The sequence below is a fragment of the Cervus canadensis genome, chromosome 23, assembly GCF_019320065.1.
Source record: "Cervus canadensis isolate Bull #8, Minnesota chromosome 23, ASM1932006v1, whole genome shotgun sequence".
NCBI classification, from domain to species: Eukaryota; Metazoa; Chordata; class Mammalia; order Artiodactyla; family Cervidae; genus Cervus; species Cervus canadensis.
In genome coordinates this window covers 5,790,599-5,817,068 of record NC_057408.1, presented here as the reverse complement: position 1 = coordinate 5,817,068, position 26,470 = coordinate 5,790,599, and the positions used below count along the sequence as shown (strand labels likewise).

General features: G+C 45.0%; 1 protein-coding gene across 5 annotated transcripts in view; it reads right to left on the bottom strand.

The window, feature by feature from the left end:
* MAPK4 (mitogen-activated protein kinase 4) overlaps positions 1 to 26,470 on the bottom strand; it is a 165,719-nt gene that overhangs the window by 116,075 nt on the left and 23,174 nt on the right. For 2 of the 5 annotated variants that reach the window (XM_043444362.1, XM_043444364.1), the window contains one exon: positions 20,956 to 21,281. The exons of the other annotated variants lie outside the window; for them this stretch is intronic. The gene's annotated coding sequence lies outside the window, so the exon portion shown is untranslated. The remainder of the gene's footprint in view (positions 1 to 20,955; positions 21,282 to 26,470) is intronic. 5 annotated transcript variants of the gene reach the window in all.

Sequence of the window (26,470 nt, the reverse complement as noted above, 5' to 3'; positions counted from 1 at the left end):
TGCTCAGGTCTCAAGGTATTGAATGGGCTGCATTCTCATCTGGAGGCTTGACCAGGGAAGAATCCAAGCTCATTCATGTTGTTAGTAGAATTCACTTCCTTGCAGCTCTAAGCCTTAGAGCCCCAGCTTCTTACCAGCAGTTGGCTGGAGGCCACTCAGGTCCTTGAGGCCACCTACAGTTGCCTGCCACGTGGCCCTCTGCACCAACCTTCTCACAATCTGGCTGTACACTTTTTCAAGGCCAACAGGAGACTCCCTCTCTAGTCTGTCAAGGCAGAGTCTTATGTAGCATAATTATGAAAAAAAAGAAAAAAAAATTATGAGACTGACATCCTATCATCTTTCCCATATAATGTAGCCTAATTAAGAGAATGACCCCCACCCCCACCCCAGTCACCTTTGCCATATTCTGTTGGTTAGAAGCCAAGTCACAGGTTCCATCATGCTCAGGAGGAGGGGGTTATACCGGGTCATGAAGGGGTTATACTCACTGAGGGTCACGTGATGACATCGGCCACAGTGTGTACTCTTACGTTCTGACAGAAGGGAGAGAGCTTGAAAAAGTTCCCACCTATCTAGAGAAGCAAGCTGATGTACATAATTTCCAGAAATTCACACAGGGCCCTGTGTTTACCTGACCTAGAAAGTTCCACTCCAGGAACTCTGCTGAAACTGTCGTTGTTTACCATTGATCTTTCGAGGTGTCTAATCAAATCAAGGAAGTAACCCGTTGCTTTCTGCTCTCTGCCTAGTTAGAAAGTTCTAGGTGTGCTACTCACGCTCTTAGAGAAGACATGTTGTAATGTTTGGAGATTTTGGGTCATGAATGCCTGTTAGCTCCACGAATGCAAGATCCTATAAGCGATACACAGATGATGACCCCGACCCTACCTGTCTTCTTAAATTCTGCAGCCCTGTTGATAAGAAAACAATAAAGATGAAATTTTGTTCTATACAATGATAATTTCCTCCTTCCTGAGCCCAGTCAAAGCCAGACAAAGCTAATATTTAGTGGAGAGAACTGACTGGGAGTGGGGGCATGAAGAATTTTAGGGAACTAGAAGTAGACTATAGTCTTATCTGCTTGCATAGTGTATACACGGAAAAAAATCCATCAAGCTGTATGTTTAAGATTCGTAAGCTTTACCCTGAGCCGCATACTCCAATATGTAAAAATCTAAATGAAAAAGAGGGGAGTGTGCCCAAGGGCTCTGTGTGAAGAACACAGCCCCATTCCTGCACAAGAACTCGGGCAAAGCGGGGTCAACAATGTGATCATCTCGAAGGAATCCAGCATGAGAGAGTCCTCCTCAGTCGTTTCATCCAGTGCCCGCCCCCATGTCGTGCTGACGTGGACAGGGGCCGCTGAAGGAATGCTACCTTCTCCTCTGGGCCACTTTATCCTTCTCTGCAGACCTTGAAGATCAAGTGCTGCTTCATTAAATGAGTCCCTGAAGCCTTCCTCTGAGGCCAGGGAACAGTGCCCCAGCCGTCAGCTCTCCCTGGGGTGACATCCGCAAGGTAACACTCTGGGCCAGGCCTGGATAAGGAGCTCCGAGATGCCTTCCAGCCAAAGGTCCTCTCTGCTCACTCATTTGGTGGAGCTTTGTGAGGATGCATCCAGGGCTGCTCCCGAGGGAATTCCTCTGAGGCAGATTTTCTGCAGCCACGAACAAGTAACTATGTTGAATGTTCTCTTGGTGTCTCAAACATTCATTTTTTAATGTAGCAAGATGCACACTATTGGGTTCACTGTGGGATGATGATGTTGAGGAAAAGCACAATATAAGCGATACCAGATGACAGAGGAAGCAGAATCAATAGCTTCTCCCAACACACATGTCTTTGGAGTAATTGTGTCTCCAAGTGAGTACACGAGAGATGGGTAAGAAACCAGATCCTCTTGAAAACCTCCTAGTCCAAGCAATGAGGATCTCTATCCCTTCCCTGGACTCAAACTCCACCTGAATCTACTAAAACTTGAGACTTTTCATTGGGGCTTCCCTGGTAGCTCAGAGACAGCAAAGAATCCACCTGCCATGCAGAAGACCTCGGTTCAATTCCTAGGTCGGGAAGATCCCCTGGAGATGAAAATGGCAACTCACTCCAGTATTCTTGTCATCATAAAGGTGAAAAACCTGCTCTCTGCTTACTGGGTTTATCACTTTATAACAAGACTGCAAGCTCATTCACAGCCAGGCCATGCCTCATGCATGGTCTGCTTCCCTGGCCCTGGGCCGGATACAGTCTGTAGTTATTGAATACTTGGTGACTTGCATATATTAAAAATTCAATAATTAAATATCTCAAGCATACAATGAGTGTCCCCTGTAAGCACTGTCCTTGGCACTAGGCAAGAACTGGGAGCGGGGGAGGCATATGAGGCCTCAGAATGCTTACTTACCACTGAGCGCAGAGCGGGGAGGAGGGAACCTGATTGGCTCTATGTTTTGCTGTGACTGAAGCCTAGGAGAGGGTCAAGAGTGCCATCCACCACCCTGCACACCATGTGCTCGATCTCATCACGTCATAAATAAAGAAGTGGGGGCAGAGAGGGTGCACCTGTCGTGACGCACTTATCTCAGCTCTGGACTACCTACCTGTCAGTTCTCTGCCATTCACAAGGCTCCTTTGAGAACGGGAGCCCTGTCAGTTTCTGCCAACAGTGGGCACTAGAGGGAAACTAAAACTAAACTGCAAGGTGGGAGGAGGGCTGTTCCTGGCAGCGGGACCCCAGCAAAGGCCCTTTGCCCAGGAGTTATCGTTGTGGAAAAGGAAGGGAACCTGCCCGATCTCAAGTGCTCTGATTGAGCACAGTCTTAGATGGTACCCAAGAACCTCCTCCTAGGATGAGGCCAGCCGTGGCTCTCAGTTTCACTCTCTGACTTGCCCCAATATGGGCACGTGAAGTCTTCACTATAACTTAAATCTCATCTACTTCCAAGAAGGAATTTCAGTAACCTACAACAGCATGTTACACGATTTAAAACTTAAAGTCGGAAACAGAGATCTGAACCCAGAGGTGGAGGAGGAGGGGGGAATGGGTAGATAATCTACTCTGATCCTGAGTCCAAGCGGGTATTATCCCCAAGTATCAAATAAATCCTGCTTCCCAACAGCCAAGGTAAAAAGGGAAACATAATCGCTTATGTAATTCTCACTGGTGATTAGGACAAGGGATCATTTTAACGAGAGAAAATTTTCCATGACACTAAATAGAGAAATTTAATTAAGTGAGACTTTAAATAAGAAATATTGAATAACAGAATGGATAGTATGTTCAGTGGTAGCTCTTCAGAAGTTATAAGAACTCATTACATGGTTTCCTATTACTTGATCAAATAGAGCTAGGCCTTTGTAACACCAGATTGGAAAATTATCTGCCAAACCATCAAAGATGGCAGTCAGAGCTCGATAGCTTGTTCAGAGCTTTGTCAGGCCAGGAAGGCGAGTAACACAGTTTCTCAAGACTGTTTCGGAATATAATTTTTTTTTTAATTGCTTCAAAGAAAGACAAGAACATGGCTGAGCAAGGAAAGAGGACAGCGTGCCTGGGAGATGACTGACAGAAATACGGGAAATACAGGACTGAGAGCCACTGCTCAGATCTGCCAGTCCCCAAAGCGGTCCTCCTCCTGGGAGCATCTGAGCTGCCAACCTGATTCATCCCTCTGGTTACTTCCATCTACCTCCTCCACTGCCCAGACCAGCGCTTTTCTGGAAGCAAGGGTCTTTCTTCCCTCTCCGCCTGCTGCCAGAACCACTGCGGGTCCTGTCAAAACAGGACACATTGCCAAGAGCAGTGATCAAAGAGGTGAAGGGATAAAAGAAAAAAAAATCATAATCCAAAGACCCGAACCCGAGGCGGGATACACAGAAGTTAAGAATTTAGAAGAGCTGGGCTCAAACCCCAGTTCCCACACTTAACCGTTTGTGAGATGGCGGGCAAGTTATTTCACCTCTCTGAACTTCCCTTTCTTGTTTCTGCGAAAGGCGGTGCGTGGGAAGGAGTTACTGAAACCAAGCTGGTAGCGTGCCCCAGGAAGGGCTTGCAGACACCAGCTGTGACAGTGAGGACTAGGAGGAGGAGGATGTTGATGGATGATGGAGACACTGTGTGCGCAGGGATGATGCCGGATCACTCGTCACTCATCACAGACACAGGTTATGCTACAATAAGCAACACCACCAGAGTCTCCATGGCTCCACACTGCCGAGTGTACGTCTCATTCATGCCACATGCTCACGTAGGGTCCTGGACTGGCAGAGGCTTCATTTTCACACGTGCTTCCGTGGTCATCACACGCCCCGATCAGAGCTTTTCTCACTCACAATGCATTGGTTCAGGGGTTGCAAGCTACAGCCCTTGGGCCAGCTGCCTGTTCTTGTGCATCAAGTGTTACTGGAACACGGTGACACCTGCTCCCAGGTACACCCTCTGCTTCCACACCACGACAGCAGAGCTGAGCAGGTGCGGTAGTGACTGCCAGGACCCAGGAGCTGAAAATACGTCTTCACTGTCTGGTCCTTCAAGAGAAAGCTCACCGACCCCAGCACGGGTCTCAGCAAGTCACTCAGACACACCTAACTTTGAAGCAGGAAAATGTAAACCTGCTACTGTCCCAGAAAACAGAACTGGAACTACTTGGAGGACAGCACTGATGTCTATCATAGTGACTCACACCAGGCCACCAACAGGGTAGCATTTCTGAAATGGCCGCAAGCTTTCTCCAAGAGCAGGCATGGATTTGAATGGGAACTAATACTGCTGAGCTAATCTCACTGGAGCACTGTTTCACCGGGTGACATCCCTGCTCAGGAAACACGACTGGATCCCTAATACATAAAATTCCAACCCCTCTGCCTGACACTCAAGACTTTAAAAAATCTGGTGCATACACACACACACACACACACACACACACACACAGTCACTCAGTCATGTCTGGCTCTTTGCGACCCTATGGATCATAGATTTTTCAGGCAAGAATGCCAGAGTGGGTAGCCATTTCCTTCTCCAGGCGATCTTCCCGACCTAGGGATTGAACCTGTGTCTACTCACGTCTCCACATTGCAGGCGGATTCTTTACCACTGAGCCATTATGGAAGCCAACATGTGTATATGTGTGTGTGTGCGTGTATAAAATACTATCCCCCCTGTAATATTTTCCACTATTCTTAACAAGGATTCCTTTGCCTCAATCTATCTAATCTCCCTCAGAAATTAAGAAAATGTCCACGGCTACACAGCCAGGGACGGGGCCTTCTCCCCACGTCCGTCTGACACCAGGGCAGAGGCCAGTCCTCTTCAAGTGCTCTTGTGTTACCAGGATACCTGTTCCCAGCTTCCCCCATGAGAAACCCAGGCCCTCACTTCCCGCTACAGCCCAGAAAGCCCTGTGTTTCGGGACATCTTGCCGAGCACCAGGACGAAGCAATGGTTGGCGCAGACCTCTCCTGCCCTTTGAGGTCATGGCCCTTTCCCTGACCTTCCCCTCTGACTGCCGCTCACGAATGGACAAGAGGATCCTGAGGAACTGGGTTCAGGCTAAGCCCATGGAAAGAAGCTGCCACGTTCCCCGGGGAAGTGGGGCAGCAGTCAAGTCAGCTAGAGAGAAGTGGGACAGAGGGCCGGACCCCCAGGAAAGCAGGCATCCTGCCCTGGGGGCCCAGCCTCCGGAAGGAAGCTTGCGGGGCTGACGCTCTTCCTCTCTACCTCCTGGGAGACATCCCCCACAAAAACAAGGCGAGGTCTGAACTGAAAACCTAAGGAGATCAGCAATGGAGCTGCCCAGTCAGAGGTGACCCTGAACAAAGCCCTGCGTCGGGGCACATTGGCCGGGCGGGCCAGGGCACAGAGAGCGTTCCCCGGGTGGTGGGAGGGACACCCCAGTGGTTCCTGTGTGTTGCTCTGGTCCTAGAACACAGGGCCTACTCCACAAGGAGGGTTAAGACCAGGCAGTGGGCCTGAGGCCCCATCCAAATGGCTGCGTACCTTCATCCCTGGCATGTCTCTCTCAGAGCAGAACTTGCATCCTCCCAGGAGCCCTCTCCTGGCCCCTCTCTGTACACCAAGACCAAGGTCGGGCTGGTCCTGGGGGAGGGGTGTCCCCAGGTGCTCACCTCGTCATTAAAAGCACAGCCTTGCCATCTGTCCAGAGGCAGACAGATCTGGATCTCAACTTCGGTTCCTTCTCTTCTGGGCTGTGTGACTTTGGCTAAGTCACTAAGCCTCCCTGAGCCTCACTCTCCTCATTTTACAAAGGGCTGACCTTACGGGGTTGAGAGCAGCTGAGCAGAAGTGTTGATCTGCGCACGGTGCCTGGCACGTAGTAAGAGCTCCATGTAAGGTAACGGCCATGGCAATGATGTCAGAAAGTAATTACCATCCTCCTCTTCAGTGGGGAGCGCGTTCAGCAATTTCAAGCTCTGTCTCTTTCTATATCATCCGTCACAGACCTTCAAATCCCTTACCTATTTAACCCGAGTATTTAACCCAGACTGGGTCAGGTCTGAGTCACTGGTGGGGCAAAAGCCCCACTCTGGGCCCTCTACCCTTGAGACAAGTTGCTCCCAAAAGGCCAAGGCAAAACTTGGTGACCAGGAAAGTCTTTGCAGCCAAAGCAAAATATTCCACAGGCCTTTCCCTGGTACCTCTAAAATACATCTGTTCCCAACTTAGCAAAACATAACAGTGGATAAGGCCTTCTAGGGAAAGACAGAAAGCAGAAGTTAAAAATAGAAATTAGGAAAGGGCTGCTTTATTTACAGGCTTCAGTCTCTTCCTCAGATCTATTATCCTCCACGCTCTGTGTCCTCACGTGTGTCTGTAAAACTCCTGCAGATCTGGCAGGAGTCAGATTTGGGGGTTGTTTCTCTAGTAGTGTAACCGAGCTTGTATCTCATGAATTAGGGGATATTTTAACAAACATTAACAGCCATAACTGTGTAAAGTGACACCTCATTTATCCAGCATGATCGGGGCCCTGGATATGTTATACAAATCGCCTTAACAAATAAAATGATGATTTCTCACTCTCAGCATCAAAACGAACATTTACCCCTTTGCTGGAAGTTCCAAAGCTTGTCACATTCTTTCCGGCCTCTTTAAACAAAGCAAGCTAAAAATCATTGAATCATCTCAATCATTCAGGGCCATCATTACAAGCATCAACCATTCCAGTGGGCTTTTAAAACAATGACACTATTCAAGAACTACTGAGGTATGGGGCTATTCTGGGTTTGTTTCTACCCCCAAAGATTCCAGAATTTAAAAGTTCTTTTGTCTGATTTATATTTATATGCCTCTTCCTTCACTTTTAGCAGTCGCTTCTTGCTGCTTTGAGGACGCCAGCCACAAATTCCTTCCAATGTGCCTTTTCTAATCTTCAAGTTGCAAAGCAAATCAAGCTTATTAGAACTCCATGCAAACCAAGAGCAAATAAGATTAAGTAAGGGCCGACCTAAAGGACGGTTTTCTGAGTAAAGAACTGAACGTTAGTACAAGGTCTTGGTGACATCTATCTTGTTTCATAGATAGATGTTTAATAGAAGTCTGATCCAAATTTCCAAGGAGGAATACAACTCATTCATTCCTCACCAGTGTAACAAGTCCAAGTGTTAAGAAAAAGTTTTAATAATTAAGAATAAAGAAAGAAAGAAGGAAAGGAGGGAGGAAGAAAGAAAATAAAGGAAGGAAAGGCAAGAGGAGTGAGGGAGAAAAGGGGAGAGGGAGAAAAAGAGAGAGAGAGGGGAAGGAAGGGAGCAAGGGGGGGCGGGCAAGGAAAGGAAGGATGAACAGGCACAGTGTACGGTGAGCTGGGCAGCGAGTGCTCCAGGACCTGTGCGTGTGTGAGCTCGTTTCCCTGCAACAGGCCCATGAAGGGGATCCTGTTATTATACCCATTTCCCCGGTATGGACTCTTGAGGCACAGCAAAGATAAGACTGAACACAAGAGCCTGGGGTGGAGGACTGGGTTCTGGGAGGGATGCCAGTGTGCCGTCTGCTGGTACGGGCTCCTACAGAACCCTGAGAGTGCTGGGGGGTGGAGCAGAAGACATGGAGGGCAGGGCGCCTGCAAGAACTAGTGAGTGGTTGTCGAGTGCAAAGGTCCCCTCTTTGTGGTCATAGAGGAGAGATGTCGGTGTCCAGGCTTAGAGGTCCCTGATGCAGATGCATTCACTAAGGGGGACAAAGGAGATGTAGGAAACGACAGCCCATTGACTGCAAAGCTTGGGGTGGCTGATGACTCCTTGCCTGGCTCGGCATCAAGTCTAGTTCCAGCACCAGAGGGGTGAGGGGTGGTTCTGAGCTTGCTGTCACCTGTGGGGACTGACCCCTCTGCTGACTGCCCAAACTGTCTGCGAGACTGTTCTGGTAACTCAGCAGATGGCATCACCGACTCGATGGGCATGAGTTTGAGCAAACTTCCGGAGATGGTGAAGGACAGGGAAGCCTGGCGAGCTGCAGTCCATGGGGTCGCAAAGAGTCGGACACGACTGAGCGACTGAGCTGAAGGGCCCATCTCCACCCCCTCCCTACCAGCTAGTACGATACAACTGAAGCGAGTCTTTGGTGAAATTCAGCTGACTGGTTAACATTTCTCGGCTGGCCTGCAAACATAGTCACACAAATAGTGCCAACAGCTCAGGAAGGCCCCAGCTTGGCCCCCCGACACCGAGGCCAGCACCTTGTTTTCTAGGAGGCTGTTTCGAACCCAGGCAGCCAGGGTCCTCCATGAAACAGGGATCTCAGGACCCTGAGGGCACCCAACTCCTGGGCCCGGGGATTCACCCTTCCTCACGCAGGAGGAATCAACAATCTTTCCAACTGATCACCGATCTCGAACACCGTTCAGTACCCCCATGAAGAATCATTTCTCAAATATCCTATGCTAATTAGCCCCCAGCGATAGACACCATGTATGCCTGGGATGCTAGGTAAGTATCTCTAGAATGTTGGTTCCTGATTAGGGTATCTCAAATATTAGGCACTTAGCACGGGCAGGTGGACTAGAGTTAAACTGTGTCCACACTCCTGCTGCAACTTTTATATGGAAATATTTGAGAGTAAGTTATCACACAGACACCCCTGTGCATCAGGCTCTGGGGGTAGGGTGGGGGGCTGGCCATCCTACGGCAGCGATCGGGAGGGAGCTATTCTGGGTAAGGAAGCCCCGGAGCCGGGGCTTGGAGGTGGCAGAGCTCAAACAGGTTCAGGGAATTCTAAGTTCTACTCAGTGGTATCCACAGGCTACTCAATAAACTGGGGAGGGGAGGTACCAAGGGAAAAAGGGGTTGAGGGGCGTTACGGTCATGTAAGTTCAGCAGTTGTTTTTAGTCTTTATAAGGGTCATTGGGAACTATTCTGTATGGGACCAGGGCTCCCTGGAGGCTCAGATGGTCAAGAATCTGCCTGCAGTGCAGAAGACTTGGGTTCATTCCTTGGGTCGGGAGGATCCCCTGGAGGAGGGAATGGCTACCCACTCCAGTATTCTTGCCTGGAGAATCCCATGGGCAGAGGAGCCTGGTGGGCTACAGTCCATGGGGTTGCAGAGTTGGACACGACTAAGTGACTAATGCTTTCTTTCAAAATGTATGGGTACTCACTGAGAAGGTCTGTGGCATTTTTCAAGTTACTCAGTCTATGGAACCATTTTTCTACAGAGCATCTTAAGGGACTATATTCCAAGGAAGATAATGTAAGAAACACGGTATAAAAATACAGGGGCTAGAGGTGAATTATACCAGCTGGGAAATACCGTGCAGTTGGTTGGAGAGAAAAAAGAAATTTACTTACTGGGCTAAGGCTTAAGATACTAAATTAATGGCTCTTTTCCTGAGGATGGAGGGAAAACAAACTGATGTGTCCGTGGAGGTGGAGAGAAATTTTCTCGTAAACCCCTCACAGTGAGCTTCTGTGGAGGCAGCAGGCAAGAACAAGGAAGATGAGTAGAGTGGAGAATGTGCCTGATGACCAAGCAACTATAGGAAAAGGTGAGAAACAATAGTCCTGGGCTTGAATTCCAGGAAAAGACCCTGATGCTGGGAAAGACTGAAGGCAGGAGGAGAAGGGGAAGACAGAGGATGAGATGGTTGGATGGCATCACTGACTTGATGGACATGAGTTTGAGCAAACTCCAACTTGGTGTTGGTGATGGACAGCGAAGTCTGGCGTGCTGCAGCCCATGGGGTCGCAAAGAATCGGACACAACTGAGGGACTGAACTGAACTGAATTCCTATTAGGTGTCAGCTTGCAGAGCCTTGATGAATAAAAGTTAATGCCATGAAACAGCAAATAGGATCTCCAGGAAATCAGGGGGGAAGCCCAAGGGTGGACAATAGCGAAGGGTGTGTCCTATTCCCAAGACAGAGAGGCTGAAACTAACCCTGCCTCCAGGAAGACAGCTCTGTGGACACCTGCCCACAAGAGGATGGCCTGAAGAAAGGGAGAGAAGGGATGCCACGTAGAAGGGCAGATGGGATTGAGAGCAAACAACTTTTGGAGGAGAGAGCTGCAGGGGTTTCGGAGGAGGTGACGAATCAAGATTACTTACACCAGCTCCACACTCCAGGCACACTAGCACAGAACAGATCAGTCCACTCCACCTCAAATATTTTATTTCATACCATCAAACATGAACAATGTCAAGTTTGAACTATCATGTAATGAATAAGTTTATGGGGGAAAAAAAACACTGATTAGGACCAAATACTACATATTCTTTAAAAATTTCTAACTGGTTTGAAATGACTTTCCCTAAGTGAACTAGTGTTTCTTGTTCAATCATAATCTCCTTTTACAAAGAGGACCTGTGTCACTAAAATCAATCAGGAAAAAATATTTATGGATAATTCTGCATTATCCATAAACACACAATGTATTTAGGATACATTATTATATATTATTCAGGATGCCTTTGGCTGCAAGTAATGAGAAACTTATCTCAAAGTGGCTTAAACAGTAAGCACATCTGTTGTTTCACAAGACTGAAAGGCACAGCATGACGCAGACCCCAGCCTTTGCCTGAGATTCTTCCAGCTTCGTGCTCCCACTGGAGCGGGGAGGAGGCTCCCGCAGCGCTGATCTTCACAGTTACAAACGAGGATGTCCATAGGCAAAGGGACCAACTCACATCCCCCTGTAGCTTTTTCTTTTTTTTTTTAATTGGAGGAAATTTTTATTAGAAGCTCCCAGCAAGCTCTCTCATGGCCTATTTGGGGTCATGTGTACATCCTAAGCTGATCATAAGCCAGAAAGATGAATGTCCTTAAGCAAATCAGACCACTCTTGGAGCTAAGGATTGGTCAGTTTCTCCTGAGACGCCTGGCTGAGGAGGGGCAGAGGGTACCTGAATAAACTGGGATTCTATTGGGTAGAAGGCAAGGCATAAATGGGTGCTGCGTAGACAATCAGCAACACCAACTACAAAGACCAGAAGCCAATCACTACAGGAGACAAAGCTATACGTCACAAAATACACCTTTAAAACATTTAGGGTATGATTGAGGAAACACACAGATGCATATACATGGAAAATAATAATATACAAGGCGATATATTTAAGCACCAAATACAATACCTTCTACTAGACAGAATCCAAGACAGATTCATCCTAAACCAAACTGTGTTCTATTAGAAACCAAGTCATAAAGAGACTGGGTTGTTTTGAGAGTGAAGATATTACATAATTAATGTCATAATCGGCTTTGCACTCCTTAGAAAAAGGTGTGCCATTTTGAGTTCATAATATAATAAACAGATTAAAATCCAAGGCTATTTTCATGAACATATTCTTTGAAATGACTTAGGATAATGCTTCACAGGAAAGCAGAAAATAATGAGTAAAATATCTGCGGAGAGTTAGCCATGCTGAGACTCTGCAGATAAGCCCTTTAGAAACACACTCATAGACGTAGGCTTCCTTGACATACATCTCGGCTGAGAAGTGAAGACAGATGGGTTTTTGGAAAAACTGTTCTATGTACAGATCAGTGAAATGAGAATTAGTGAAATTCTGCTATAATGGCTAATTAGGATTAATTAGCTAATGTTCTCAAAGCACAGAGCAAGGATGAAACGTAGTATAAGGTTGAAATGTGCTGTGGTAGAGGCTGAATAATAATTCTGTTCAAGAAACCTTCACCCAATAGGGAGACTGGGACTGATACATATACATTATTGATAACTATGTAAAATAGATAACTAATGAGAACCTGGTATATAGCACAGGGAACTCTATTCAGTGTTCTGTGGCGACCAAAATGGGAAGGAAATCCAAAAAAGAGGGGATATATGTATTTTCGTTGTTCAATAGCTCAGTCATGTCCGACTCTCTGTGACCCCATGGACCGCGGCACGCCAGGCCTCCCTGTCCATCACCAACTCCCGGGGTTTACTCAAACTCATGTCCACTGAGTCGGTGATACCATCCAACCATCTCGTCCTCTGTTGTCCCCTTCTCCTCTTGCCCTCAATCTTTTCCAGTATCATAGTCTTTTCAAATGAGTCAGATCTTTGCATCAGGTGGCCAAAGTATTGTAGCTTCAGCATCAGTCCTTCCAATGAATATTCAGGATTGATTTCCTTTAGGATGGACTGGTTTGATCTCCTTGCTGTCCAAGGAACTCTCAAGAGTCTTCTCCAACACCACAGTTCAAAAGCATCAATTCTTCGACGCTCAGTCTTCTTTACAGCCCAACTCTCACATCCATACATGACTACTGGATGTACTGGATGACTAGACCTTTGTTGGCAAAGTAATGTCTCTGCTTTTTAATATGCTGTCTAGGTTGGTCATAGCTTTTCTTCCAAGGAGCAAACGACTTTTAATTTCATGGCTGCCGTCACCATCTGCAGTGATTTTGGAGCCCAAGAATATAAAGTCTGTCACTGTTTCCATTGTCTCCCTATCTACTTGCCATGAAGTGATGTGTGTAAACATATAGCTGATTCACTTTGCAGCACAGTAGAGACTAACACGACATTGCAAAGCAACTATATGCCAAAAAAATTTTTAAAAAACAAACAAAAAATTCACCCAAATAATATATGTAGATACTCTGCTGCAGGAGGTAACTCTTACAGTGTGCTAGACTGAATGGCCCACTTCCAAAGAAGAGAGTATACAAAGGGGAAAAGAGTAGCTTTCTATGGCAGAAGAAACCGTGGGAAACACCTCCTCAATCACCGTTAACATCATCAGTGCTGTCTGTGAATGCCCTGCACCTCAAGATGATGTGACAAGAAGGCCACTTCACCTCTGTAGGGTTCTTTCCAAAAACCTATAACCCTAACCTGATCGTGAGAAGAACGTCAGATAAACCCAGACTGGGGGACAGGACACTGAACCAGTACTCCTCAAGACTGCCAAGGTCATGAACAAACATGGGATGATGGAGAAGTTATCACAGACCAGGGGAGACTGGAAAGACAAAACAACTAAGCGTGCTGCCTTACTCTAGACTGGCTCAAGACTGGAACGAGAGAGGACATTAATGGATGGAAAAGCTGGTGAAATGCAAATAAAGTGTGGCACTTAGTTAAAAATAAATAAATAAAAGAAGAAGAAGAGAGCTCAGGGCATGAATGATGAAGATAAAGGTGTGTGGAAACTTTTAAAACAAAAACCATCCATAAATTGAGAACACAATAACCGCAAGTTTATTTATGTCTCTTTCAAAAGATAAGAGTAATTTATTTTGGGCCTATCTTAGAAGTCCAGGAAAGGATTTTTTTTCTTGGCTAGGCCATTCTTCATTGTAGAAAGGAAACTCCGGAATCATTTAATGTGTGACAAAGCAGAGACTCGGACAAATCAAGATGAACTAGTAAGAAGACCGGTAACCGTGTTAGTTAGTGAGTAAAACCGAGGGGCATGATTTCCTTGAGATTCTCCTCGTGTAAGGGATCTGACCAAGTTGTAAATTGCTGGAAGGCAGGAGCTATTTCTTACTCATTTTTATAACCTTCACAGTGCCTGGCACACAGTAGATATTTAATATTAAATTCAGTTGACTCGATTTAGATCGAGTTTCAGAGTCTAACATTTCTCAGGGTTTTGGCTGTGAGGGGAGGGAGTCTTAAAGGATGAATGACAAAGGATAAATTTTCAAATACAAAGGGGCTGAAAAAGTTGTTTTACAGCCCCAAGCCCAACTATTGTATTGTTTTGGTTTTCCACTAGCTCAGCCTCTTCAAGGAGCCATAGTGATGGCTTTGACAGACCAAGTTCCCTAATGTCACACTGCTTTTATACATTTTCAGACCTCTAACCACTTCATATCTCACTTACCCTTTACCTATAATCTTGAGATAGAGACACCACATTAATCCCAATTTTCAGTTGAGGACTTTGCAGCCCAGAGAAACTAAGTGTATATGCAGAGCTGACCTATGATGAATTCCCCAGGAAAACTGAGGTATGCCTTCTTTATCAAGCACACGCACTAGGCCAGCAGTCCCCAACCTGTTTGGCACCAGGGATCAGTTTCGTGGAAGAAAATTTTTCCACAAATCAGGGCGGCAGGGGCGGGGGGTGGGTGGTGATTTAGGGATGATTCTCATAAGAAGCATGCCACCTACATGATCCCTTGCACTCACAGTTCACAGTAGGCTTGCACCCAAATGAGAATCTAATGCCACTGCTGATGAGATGGTAATTCTGATCAGCAGAATTATGGAGTTCAAGTGGTAATGCAAGTGATGGGGAGCACCTGTAAATACAGATGAAGCTTCACTCACTCACCAGCCACTCACATCCTGCTGTGAAGCCCAGTTCCTAACAGACCATGGGCCTGAACTGGTCCTGCACTGGGCTGTGGCCCAGGCGTTGGGGAGCCCTGCCTACATATCTCTCCCAAACACATCACCCTGTGTCCTGTGGGTGCCTCCTGGCCCAACATATTCTCATGTCTTCTTTCTGACTGAGTTTAAGGCCAATTTGACATAGTCTATTAAGAAAGCAGATCATTAAAAGGTCTAAATAAGACTTGTATCTCACCACCTGGAGCTTTCTAGGCAATTCAATGCATCCTTTGGCATGAAAAACCAGAAACCTATGCTTTCATCTAGCAGGACTCCCTGGGACCACTGGTCTAGAAGGAAAATGAGCAGGACAGGGTCATGATTTTAGCACAGGTGAGTGTCCTCCAAGATTGGCTGTGAGTTGTGGACAGCAGTGTTCCCAGCTGGTAAGATCAAATCTGCCCCTGCAACAAACCACTTCCAGTATATGACACCCCTTTCCAAGGGATGCTTCCCCTGGGTCTGTGACCATACAAAGTGCTTGGTAAATGTTAGTAAACAAAAATTCCAATCTGGTCCAGAAGACCTCTGCCCTCTGGATCAAAATATGTTTTTGGTGAGGATGAGTGGGAATTGACTTAGGGAAATGAGGAAACTTTTGGGGATAACAGGAATATCCTGTATCTTGATTGTGGTGATGGTTATATGGGTGGACATAGTCAGTAAACTGGGCTTAATGATCCCTGGGTCAGGAAGATCCCCTGGAGAAGGGCATGGCAACCCATTCCAATATCCTTGCCTGGAAAATCCCACGGACAGGGGAGCCTAGCAGGCTACAGTTCATAGGGTCACAAAGAGTTGGACACAACTGAAGTGACTTAGCACATTCATTAAACTAAACACTTGATATCTGTGTAAAATCTTCCTAAATGTTAAAATGTAATAATAATAACATTTGAAATTGAACACGTTAAGATTTATTCTAAACTGGGACGAGTGCTTTGGGACTATTACTCCATATTCTGAATGTGTGTGCATGCTCAGTCACTCAGTTGTGTCTGACTCTTTGCCATTCTATTTCTATTAATGTAGCTGGAGTTTGATTTCACTTTTATTTTTTTGTGAGCAGCGTCATCACACTCTTGCCATTTATGGAATTTGTGGCTAATGATAACTGCCAAGTCTCTCTTCCTTTCAGGCATGAGTTGCTACCCAGCAGTGTAGCCCAATCTGACTTTATGTAACTGATGCCTATTTGGTTAGATATGTAGAAAGCAGCATGCACCTTCAGGGCTAATTGATGGTATTTAAGGAATTCTTTGAACTTGGGTGTGTGGAGAAAGACTAGGTCTGGAGATCACAAGGGACATTTTGCCCTCACTGTGTTCAGCTGCCCCTTTACAGACAGGTTCTCCCACAAGAGTCATGTAAGGAATTCATGAAGTGCTCAGGGAAGTAAACCTAGATTGAGCTATTCCAAGAAGATTAACCGGAGACAGAACAGGTCAAAGTGTCAGAATATCAAGCAGAAGCAAACCCAGGGTCAGGTAGAGTGCTCCTAGCCCAGGAGCTAAGAGCAGAGTTTGGGGCATCAGAGCTACCAGGATGTGAATTCCAGCTCCATCCCTTACTGACCACGTGACCTTGGACCAGAAGTCGTTTACTCCCACTGGGTCTCAGATCACCCCATCCCATGAAATGGGCATAACAGTAACATCTCTCCCAGAGAGGGGCTTCCCTGGAGGCTCAGACAGTAATGAATCCACCTGCAATGCAGGAGACTCAGGTTCAATCCCCAGGTTGGGAGAAGGGAATGGCTACCCACTCCAGTATTCTTGCCTGGAGAATTCCACGGACAGAGGAGCCTGGCGGGCTACAGTCCACAGGGGCACACAGAGTTGGACATGACTGAGGGACTAACACTTTCACTTTCTCCCAAAGAGTTGTTCTGAGAGTTAAATTGGCAAATGTGTGTAAAGCCCCAGAAGGTGCCCAGCAGTCAGCAGGACCTCATTTTAAGTTATTGTTATGATTTACAGCATTACTCCATCTTCTGAAATATCTCCTTTGTTTATCTAAGTTCTACTTACTCCTTCAAGAGCTACCTGTAGACCCATTTAGATAAACAAAAAAAGGCATTTCAGAAAGGAGCACTGCTTGGTAGTGATTCAAGCTTAAAAGAAAGAGAGACTTGGCAGTTTTCATTAGCCACAAATTCCGTAAATGGCAAGAGTATAATGAAGTTGCTGCTTAAAAAGAAAAAAGTAAATGCAATCTCAGGCCACATTAATAGAAGTAGAAAGTATAAACCATGGAAATAAAAGCACTTGCTACTCTTTAAATCATTAGCATATTCAATTTCAGATAGCTTGATTGTTCTTAAGTGTTTAGGTAGAATTTATACAGTGCTTAAGTATATAACAAGTCCTCATGACTATGTCCACCTATATAACCATCACCCCAAGCAAGAAACAGAATGTTTCTTCCCCCTAGAAAATTTCCTCTCAGCCCCTTCCAGTCAATTCCCACCCACTCCTGATAAAGGCAAACACTGTTCTAATTTCTATCACAGATTATTAGTCTTATCTGTTCCTGAACTTCACATCAATAATTTAGGAAGTACTCTTTTTTTTCTGGTTTTTCCCTCCACTCACTATTTTGTTTTTGAGACTCTGTTGTGTATATCAGTATTTCACTCTTTCTTATTGCTGAGTATTATTCCCTTTTCCATGATCATAACACAATTTATTCATTCATTCCCTGTTGATGAGCTCTTGGGTTCATTCCAGTTTGGGACTATTATGAATAAAGCTGCTACAAACATTCTCATATAAGTCTTTTTATGGACATATGTTTTCATTTCTCCTGTATAAAGATCTATTGATAAGAGTGAAATAGCTGGGCCATAGATGTATTTTGACTTTATAACAACTTACAAACAGTTCTTCAAGTTGATTATATCATTTAACACACCCAGCAGTATTGTACAAGCATCTCAGTTGCTCCATTTTCTTCCCAACATTTGATATTCCCAGCTTTTCTGATTTTTGTTATTCTAGCAATCATGAATAGCATCTCATTTAATTTGCATTTCCCTTATGACAAATGATGCAAGCTCTTCACTGGGTTTTGCATATCTTATTCTGTTCAAATCTGTTGTGCATGTTTTTCATTGGGTTATTTGTCTCATTATTGATTTGTAGGAGTTGTTTATTACACTTAACTAAGTCTTATTTATATGGGCTTCCTAGGTGGCACAGTGGAAAAGAATCTGCCTGCCAATGCAGGAGATGTAGGAGACGTGGGTTTGACCCCTGGGTCAGGAATATTCCCTGGAGAAGGAAATGGCAACCCTCTACAGTATCCTTACCTGGAAAAGCCTATGGCCAGAGGTCACAAACAGTCAGACATGATGCAACAAATAAGCAAGCACACACTTATTTATATGTGTTGTAAATAGTTCTTCCCAGTCATAAGATAGTCTGTTCATCAAAATTAATAATATTTATTATATATTATATATTATGTATATTATAATAAACAATAATATATTATTTCTAATAATATTTCTTATAATAATATTAATATTTCTTCAGGAACAAAAATATCCAATTTTGATGAAGTTCAATGTATCCTTTTTTTTTCCTTTTATGGTTAATGTTTCTTGTGTCTCAATCTCTGACTAATCACAATTCTTAATCTCCTGCATTGCCTTCTTTAAGTTTTATGTCTCGCTTTCACGTTACGTCTATGATCTAACATTAGTTTCAATGTGTACAGTGGAGTCGGGCTCAAGGTTCCTTTTCTTTAGAGACAGAGACCCATTGTTTTCTGGGCTTCCCCAATGGCTCCGTGGCTAAAGGATCCAGCTGCAAGGCAGGACACACAGGGGACACGATTTGATCCCTGGTCAGGTCGATCCCCTGGAGAAGGAAATGGCAGCCCACTCCACTAATCTTGCCTGGGAAATCTCATGGACAGGGGAGCCTGGCAGACTACAGTCCAAAGGGTCACAAAGAGTCAGACACAACTGACAGCTAAGCGCACACACAAACACCCATTTTTTCCAACGCCATCTGTTAAACAGCCCTTTTGACTTGACTTTGCCTCTTTGTAAAAAAAAAATCAATTAATTGTAGACATGTGAGTCTATTTCTAGACTCTATTCTGCTTCATTGATCTATGTTTCTCCTATGTCAGAATTACACTATCTTTGATACTATAGCTTTATAGTAAATCTTGAAATCAGATGGAGTCCTCCAACTTTGTCCTTCTTTTTCACTACTGATTAGCATTTTCATATAAATTTAGATTGGCCTATCAGTTTCTTTGAATGAGTCAGGTAAGGTTTTGCTTGAGATTGTTTTATTCTACAGATCAATTTGAGAGGAATGAATACAGATGTCATTATTATAGTTAGATAGTTACAACAAAGTAACATACATCTTTTATGGAGCTCACACTGTGAGTACTACCCTTGCTCATCTTTACAATGACCCCAGGAAGCTTATTTAGTCTAATTTCACAAATGAAGGGCCCTTTGCCGAGAAAAACTGCTAAAATATCTGCTCAAGTTTATATAGCTAGTAAGTAAGGAGGCTGAGATTTCAGCTTAAGTAAGTCTGATCTTAAATCTCAGGTGCTTTTCACCAATCTATTGCATGCAAAAAACGGCATGCAACCAGAGGACGTACCAAGAGCATGCAAATCATATGAAAGACCCTGGAACAGAAAATGCAAGGGATCAATTTGATGCAAAATAAGAAACAAACAGTAATTACTCTGATAAGCAATTACTTATCAGAGAGGTAGCAAAGTTGGTGGTTAAGTGCACAGACTATGGAGTCAGACTGCCTGGGTTCCAGTCCTATCTATCTCTGTCACTTACTTGCTATGTGACCTTAGGTAAGTTACTTAACCTCTCTGTCTCAATTTCTTCATTTATAAAATAGGGATAAAAGTTGTGTTAGCCCCATGACTAAGTAAGGACACACACCAATCAGTGTCTGGCACATGGCAGATGCTATGTCAACATCAACAGGTAAAAAGAATGAGATGGAAGGGGCCGTCTCCTGAGACAGTACAAGCATACACTGGAGATATTGCAGGTTCAGTTCCAGACCACAGCAATAAAGTGAACATTGCAATAAAGTATCTATTTTTCTTTTGGTTTCTCAGTGCATACAAAAGTTACACTTACACTATACTGTAGCCTACAAAGTGTGCAGTATCATGACTAAAAAAAGACAATGTAAACACCCTAATTAAAAAATACTTTACTACTAAGAATGTTATCCATCATTTGACAATGCAGGATTGTCACAAACCTTCAATCTGTAAAAACTGCAATATCAGCAAAGTGCAATAAAGGGTAATAAAATGAGGTATGCCTAGAAATTCTGACTCTCTGAAAAGTGTTCCCAAAATTTCTGAATTGCCATCAATTTATGTAGTTGCAGAAAACTTGAATGCACCTGCATTTGATGAAAAGTTGAACTACCCAGTTTCTAGGGTTCCTTTTTTGAGTTCTAAGATCCAGGGATTCTAAGTCAGCTCCTTCCAAAGTTAGGAACTGAACAAAAGGCATGACAATCCTCTCCTCTCATCCAATCAGCTCTTCTCCCTTCACTCCATCAATAAATTCCCAGCTTGCTTGGAGACAAAAGCCTCTATAACTGGTATGAGGAAATCTGTATCAGCCTGTGCCCTCCATCACACAAAGGAGACAGAAAATAGAAAGAAAACAACAGAAAAGTAGAAAAACAAAATGAAAAGAAAAGAAGGCAAGAGAAGGAGTTACAGCGAGTTTGCTCCCAACATGAGCTGGTTGCTTTCTCTGGTGTGGCCTTGACTCTCTTACTGAGGTCTTTCAAAGTCCATGACGAGGGGGAAAGGCATTATTCTAACTCAGAGCAAGTGAGTATTCTGGCCCTCAGTTTCTCTTCTAGCTCTGGCCTTCATAGATTTGCACAATATTTGTCTAAAATTCCTTGCCCCTTGAGTGCTCCCTGATCCAAATGAAAAACCGAACAGTTTCCCTGTGGAAGGAGCCACTGGCCTGTCTTGAACCCTTTTCTGGGCCTTTCTTTTTTATCATCTCCAACCTCTGTGGGCCTCTAGCATTTTCCCATTTCTTCCTCATGACAGGCAGGATCTGCAAGCCTTAAAAACCCTCTCCTTCCTAAGTCCTTTGCCCATCTCTGCTTACCTTTTGTCCACTTGGCTTCATCTGAAAATGAGCTGCTTTAATTCGCCTCTCACCAGTGTGGTGTCAAGAGGCCACGCTTGTCCTTCTCCGTGGAGGAGACTCCAGCTCAGCCTCTCACGAGGTGCTCATTCGGAGCCCTGTGGCTCTGGAGTCAAACCCTCTCTCCCGAGTTTAAGCACATGCTCGGAAATCTCCATGAAATCAGGAATGCAGGGCCAGGAGGAGGTCAACTGTCAGAAATACTCGCGCTCTGAGCCAAGCACTGCCTTTCGCTTGCTGTGTCACCTTGAGCAATCCACTCGGTCTTTCCGAGCCTCCCTCCTCCTCTGTTAGGGAAAAATGATGATCATAAGACCTCTCACCTGTGCCTTACGCGTCTGATGCATCAAACAGATGCTGCAAACAGGGCAAGAAATTGCCTTGCAAACCATAAAAGCGCTAAACAAATAGAAGGCCTGTGTAATGAGGGTGCCCCTTGGCCACACGAGAGGAGTAAACTAGCAACGATGCGTGTTCCAGAGTAACCACCTTCTGTGCGGTCACCGAGGTCGGCATGCTACAACTTCACCCCTTTCACTGGGTCTTCAGTTTTACCGGGCCTTAAGAGAAACATCTTAAGCCAACATGGCCAAATATAGCCGTTGGGAGCCTCTACAAAAGGTGGGATGAAGACAAGGATGTAGAATCAAAAGGTGGGAAAAGCCTTGGTTCCGGTTTTTGCGGTATTATTAATAAGCTGTGGGATTCTCTCTCTAACTCTAGTTCCACTGAAGAGGGCTGCTGTGAGAGAGAGTGAGAAACGATTGACTAAGTTACCGACACAGTGGAGGATATTATTATGAGGATGTAACTGATGCCTCCACGAGGAACCAGAGACACCTTTTCCCATATGCTCAGCCGAATCCAAAGCCGGCAGAGGTCAAGCCTGTTACTGTGCCAACAAGCATTTTCACTTTTAAGAAGAAGAGGCCAATCAAGAGAAAAGCCCTTATTGCAACTTCTAGGGTCAAGGAGAACAGGTTCATTAAAGCACAAAATAAAGTGGGGGTGGAGGTGGGGGGTGCGTGGGGTGAATTGGGAGGTTGGGATTGACAGACATACTCTACTGATACTGTTCCCAGGTGGCGCCAGTGGTAAAGAATCCACCTGCCAACGCAGGAGACGCGAGAGACGTGGGTTCGATCCCTGGGTCGGGAAGATCCCCTGAAGTAGGCAATGGCAATGCACTCCAGTATTCCTGCCTGGAGAATTCCATGCACGGAGGAGTCTGGCGGGCTATATCCCATGGGGTTGCAAGGAGTCAGACACGACCGAGTGCACACGCACACATAAAATAGGGAACACAAGAGAACCCACTGCATAGCCCGGGGGAATACTCAATGCTCCGCGGGGACCTAAACTGGAAGGAAATTCAAAAAGAAGGGATGTTATGTATACATACAGCTGATTCACCTTGCTGTACGGCAGAAGCTAACACAACACTGTAAACCAACTATACGCCAATAAAAATTAATTAAAATAAAATAAAAAGCACAAAATATACACTGTGTGGTCACTTCTCTGCATACGTTACTGGCTTGTCAAGGAAAGGGACTAACCTTCCCTGGGGCGTCGTGAGCTTCATGCTTCGGGGGCTATATAATTATCACCCAAACAGAACAGCTCTGAGAGTAAAAGGAAACATACTACATGACAATTACAAGAGGATGAGAAACTGTACGAGACTATCACTGGTCAACCAGAATGCACGGTCCCCCCATCTCTGCACAGCTCATAACATGGTCTCGAAGAACTCCAAGGACAATAGGATCACTAACCCACACTAGCCTTTTCGCATATGGCATAACATTATTATTCCACTGCAGTGATAAACCTCTGTTTATCTTTCAGCTCTAATTTTAGCACAGCAGAAAAGCCCATTCACTGCTATTGACAAAGTTTCCTCTTGAATCTGCATGTGGGGCTCTGAGTCGGCTGGTGGCTCCACAGGGTTGCCAATGGGCCCTCACCTGTCCACCTCCTGGGCAGTAAAGATCCGAGTGGGCACCGTGGAAGAGCTTCAGCCCCTGATGAGCACCCTGCCCTTATTCCTGTCCTACGTGATGCTCAGGTCCGTGAAGGAATGAATGAGCTCAAATCCCCCTCCAAAGAGAAAGCCACCATCAGGGCTGGCTAACACGTTCCTGCTGTCCCCTCCACTGGCTGTGAAAAGCAAGTTTTTACACCACTAACTGAAATTCTACTTAAAGATGCATATGTTTGCATCTTAACTTCAAGACCAAGGCTGTTGTAAAGCTCCTAACAAATGTTGTAGTCTAAGAACTATTCTTTCATCATGACTGGTCACCATGCCCTGGGCATTAGGGTAGACAGATTATAAGCTGGATATGTGGAACAGAGGAGAAAACACTGAAAAAAAGGACATAAGTCTGGCTTTGCCACTTCTTTGCCACACAAATTTGTAACAATGTATTGACCAGAGACATATTAGTACATTTTTTGTTACCTGAATGTTATTGACTGAAGAGTTTAAATATGCACTTATATAACAAATCATCAGCCACAGGCATTAGTTTCGGCAAAAATCCCCCCCTCCACCCAATCAATAATGTGTTAACATCTTCTATTGGGACTTCTATTTCCTTCTTTCTGCAAGGGAGCAATCTTCCTCAGTGTTATCTTAGGATGTTGCCATGAAAATTAAAATGTAATAATGCATCTGAAAGCTCTCTGAAATAATAAAGAGCTCTACAAATACATTGGCAATGCAAATTTGCAGGTGAGAGGACAACCATACAGAACAATAGAAGCTCCAGCTGGGAATTCTGTTAATTGCAATTTGAACTCCTGTATCCTATTCTCTCAATGCAGTTAAGAGCTAACAAAAAAGCTTGCTCAGGAACTAGGAATGTGGTTGGGTGGATGGACAGAAAGAAACTGAGAGAGAGGGACCATTTTCTAGACATAAACAATTGGAGAAGTACATATTTGAGCATACTTAAATTTGAACCATAATTCAAATTCAAATAAAAGGCTTTGGACATACCGTTCTCATGACATGAAGAGTTCATATTTTTCTAACATCTAACAAGCTAACTTTTAAGCCATATTTCCAAGTTTTTTCCTCTATTTATAAATATCTATCTGAACTGAGTTTGGGTTAGACGCATAAAATAATCTTTTTTTCTATTATTTTTTTTAACTTTATTTTAATTGGAGGCTAATTACTTAACAATATTGTGGTTTTTGCCATACATTGACATGAATCCTCCATGGGTATACACGTGTCCCCCATCCTGGACCCCCCTCCCTCCCCATCCCATCCCTCAGGGACATCCCAGTGCTCCGGCCCAGAACACCCTGTCTCATGCCCCAAACCTGAACCGGCGATCTATTTCACGTATGGTAATATACATGTTTTAGTGCTAGAACAGACTTTTGGACTCTGTGGGAGAAGGCAACGGTGGGATGACTTGAGAGAATAGCATTGAAACATAAAGCAATCTTTAAGACCAAGGCCATGATTCCTGGAGCTACCTGCAGTCCCAGAAAAGCGCCCCTATGAGAGTCTGGTCTGCCAATAGGCAGAGAGAGGACCCATGTCCCAGGGCTGTTCCTCCCCCTAATCTTCACATTGGGCTGAATTTGTTATCCCTGAATTTTCACAAATGCTTTATGCACAGCTGGTAGATTTAACAGATAATTTTTCCTCGTGTCTGTGGACGGTGAGTTTTGCTTAGCAAGTGGACACATGAATGTTACTGTACTAAATGTACTAAATAGAGTCCTAATTTGGCCACCAGCATCTCCTCCCATCATTGCGTGTGCATGCTACCCTGCACACCAAGAAGTGGAGTCCGTTTCTCCTCCCTGTGAGTCTGGCTCGGCCGTGTGACTAACGCGGACCAGCAGAGGGTGATGGGAATGATGCTCACTCTGGGGCTCTGGAGCCTGGGTCTCAAGAGAACCGTCAACTGCTGCTTGCTCCCTCGGGAGCCAGCCTCTCCATAAGAAGCCCGGCTACCCTGAGACAAGCATGCTGTGAGGAAGCCCAAGCCAAACACGGAGACGGATCACAAAGAAAGAACACAAGGTGTGAGGCGTGTGAGCGAAGCCTTCTCGGACCTTCTGGCCCAGCCCAACCCAGTTAGCAGCTGAGAACAGCTAAACGAGTAGTCCCATTTGATGCCGCATGAAGCAGAATCATCACCCAGCCAAGTGCTGCCCAAATCACACAATCATGAGAAATAATAAGTCACTGTTGTGTGAAGACATCAAGTTTTGGGGTGGGTTTCTTGTGCTGTGTGCTCAGTCACGTCCAATTCTTTGCAACCCCATGGACTGTAGCCCACCAGGCTCCTCTGCCCATGGAATTTTCCAGGCAAGAGCACTACTATGGGTTGCCATTCCTTCTCCAGGGGATCTTCCCTACCCAGGGATTGAACCTGCATCTCTTGCATCTCCTGCATTGGCAAGCGAGTCTTTACCACTGCGCCACCAGGGACGCCTACAAGGTCGGGTTGTTAGGCTGCAGTGTAACAGAAACAGCAAGGTCTCTTCATTCTCCCACAAAAAAAGAACACTCAGCAATACTTATACAAAAGACATCATCAGCCATGTGGACAGAGAATTGCAAGCCCTGTGAAGCAAACAGCTGAAATCTTGTATTCAGCAGCAGTTTGGGAAGTGAAATGTCTTTCATGTGCCCCCTCTTCCCACTTTACTTAATAAACCCTCTTCAGGAGCATCTGCCACCAGCTCTGCTGGTGTAGACCTGGAGGCCTAAGTTCCAGCCCTCACTCTTGCTCTACTGACTTACTCCGAGCTTTGGGCAATGTTTCGGTCTCTACTGCCTGTTTCCCGTCCATAATGTAGAGATGATAACGCCTGTTCTATTTACTCTACAGAATTTTTGTCGTAACCAAGTGAGGTAGAGTTTATTAAATGAGCTTTGAAAGGTATGATGCAAATTTTCTCCCAGCTGTCATTTCACAACTATCTTTTCAAATTGAAAACATTTTAAAAGATATAAAGTGAAAGTGTCAGTCACTCAGTTGGGTTTGACTCTTTGCAACCCCATGGACTAGCCCACCAGGCTCCTCTGTCCATTGAATTCTCCAGGCAAGAATACTGGAGTGAGTAGCCATTCCCTTCTCCAAGGGAATCTTCCCAACCCAGAGATAGAACCAGGGTCTCCTGTAGGGCAGGCAGATTCTTTACCATCTAAGCCACCAGGGTGCATGTCTCAAAAAACCCTGCAATTTAAGGGTGTCACCACCAGGTGGCAATCCCATCCCAAAAGTAAAGATTTAAATGAAAAATGAGCTTCATATTCCCAGGAATATATAGAAGCACTTGCCTGCAGTGACTGTACTGATATGTCTCCTAGTCAATAACTGTTGTGGGAGAAACTCTAAATTCTGTAACTGGGTATCCCAACCATTTTTCACCCTCAACAGCTCATGGGAGTTCTCTAGAGCAGGCTCCACGTCACCCACCTGAAAAAGTGAGTTCT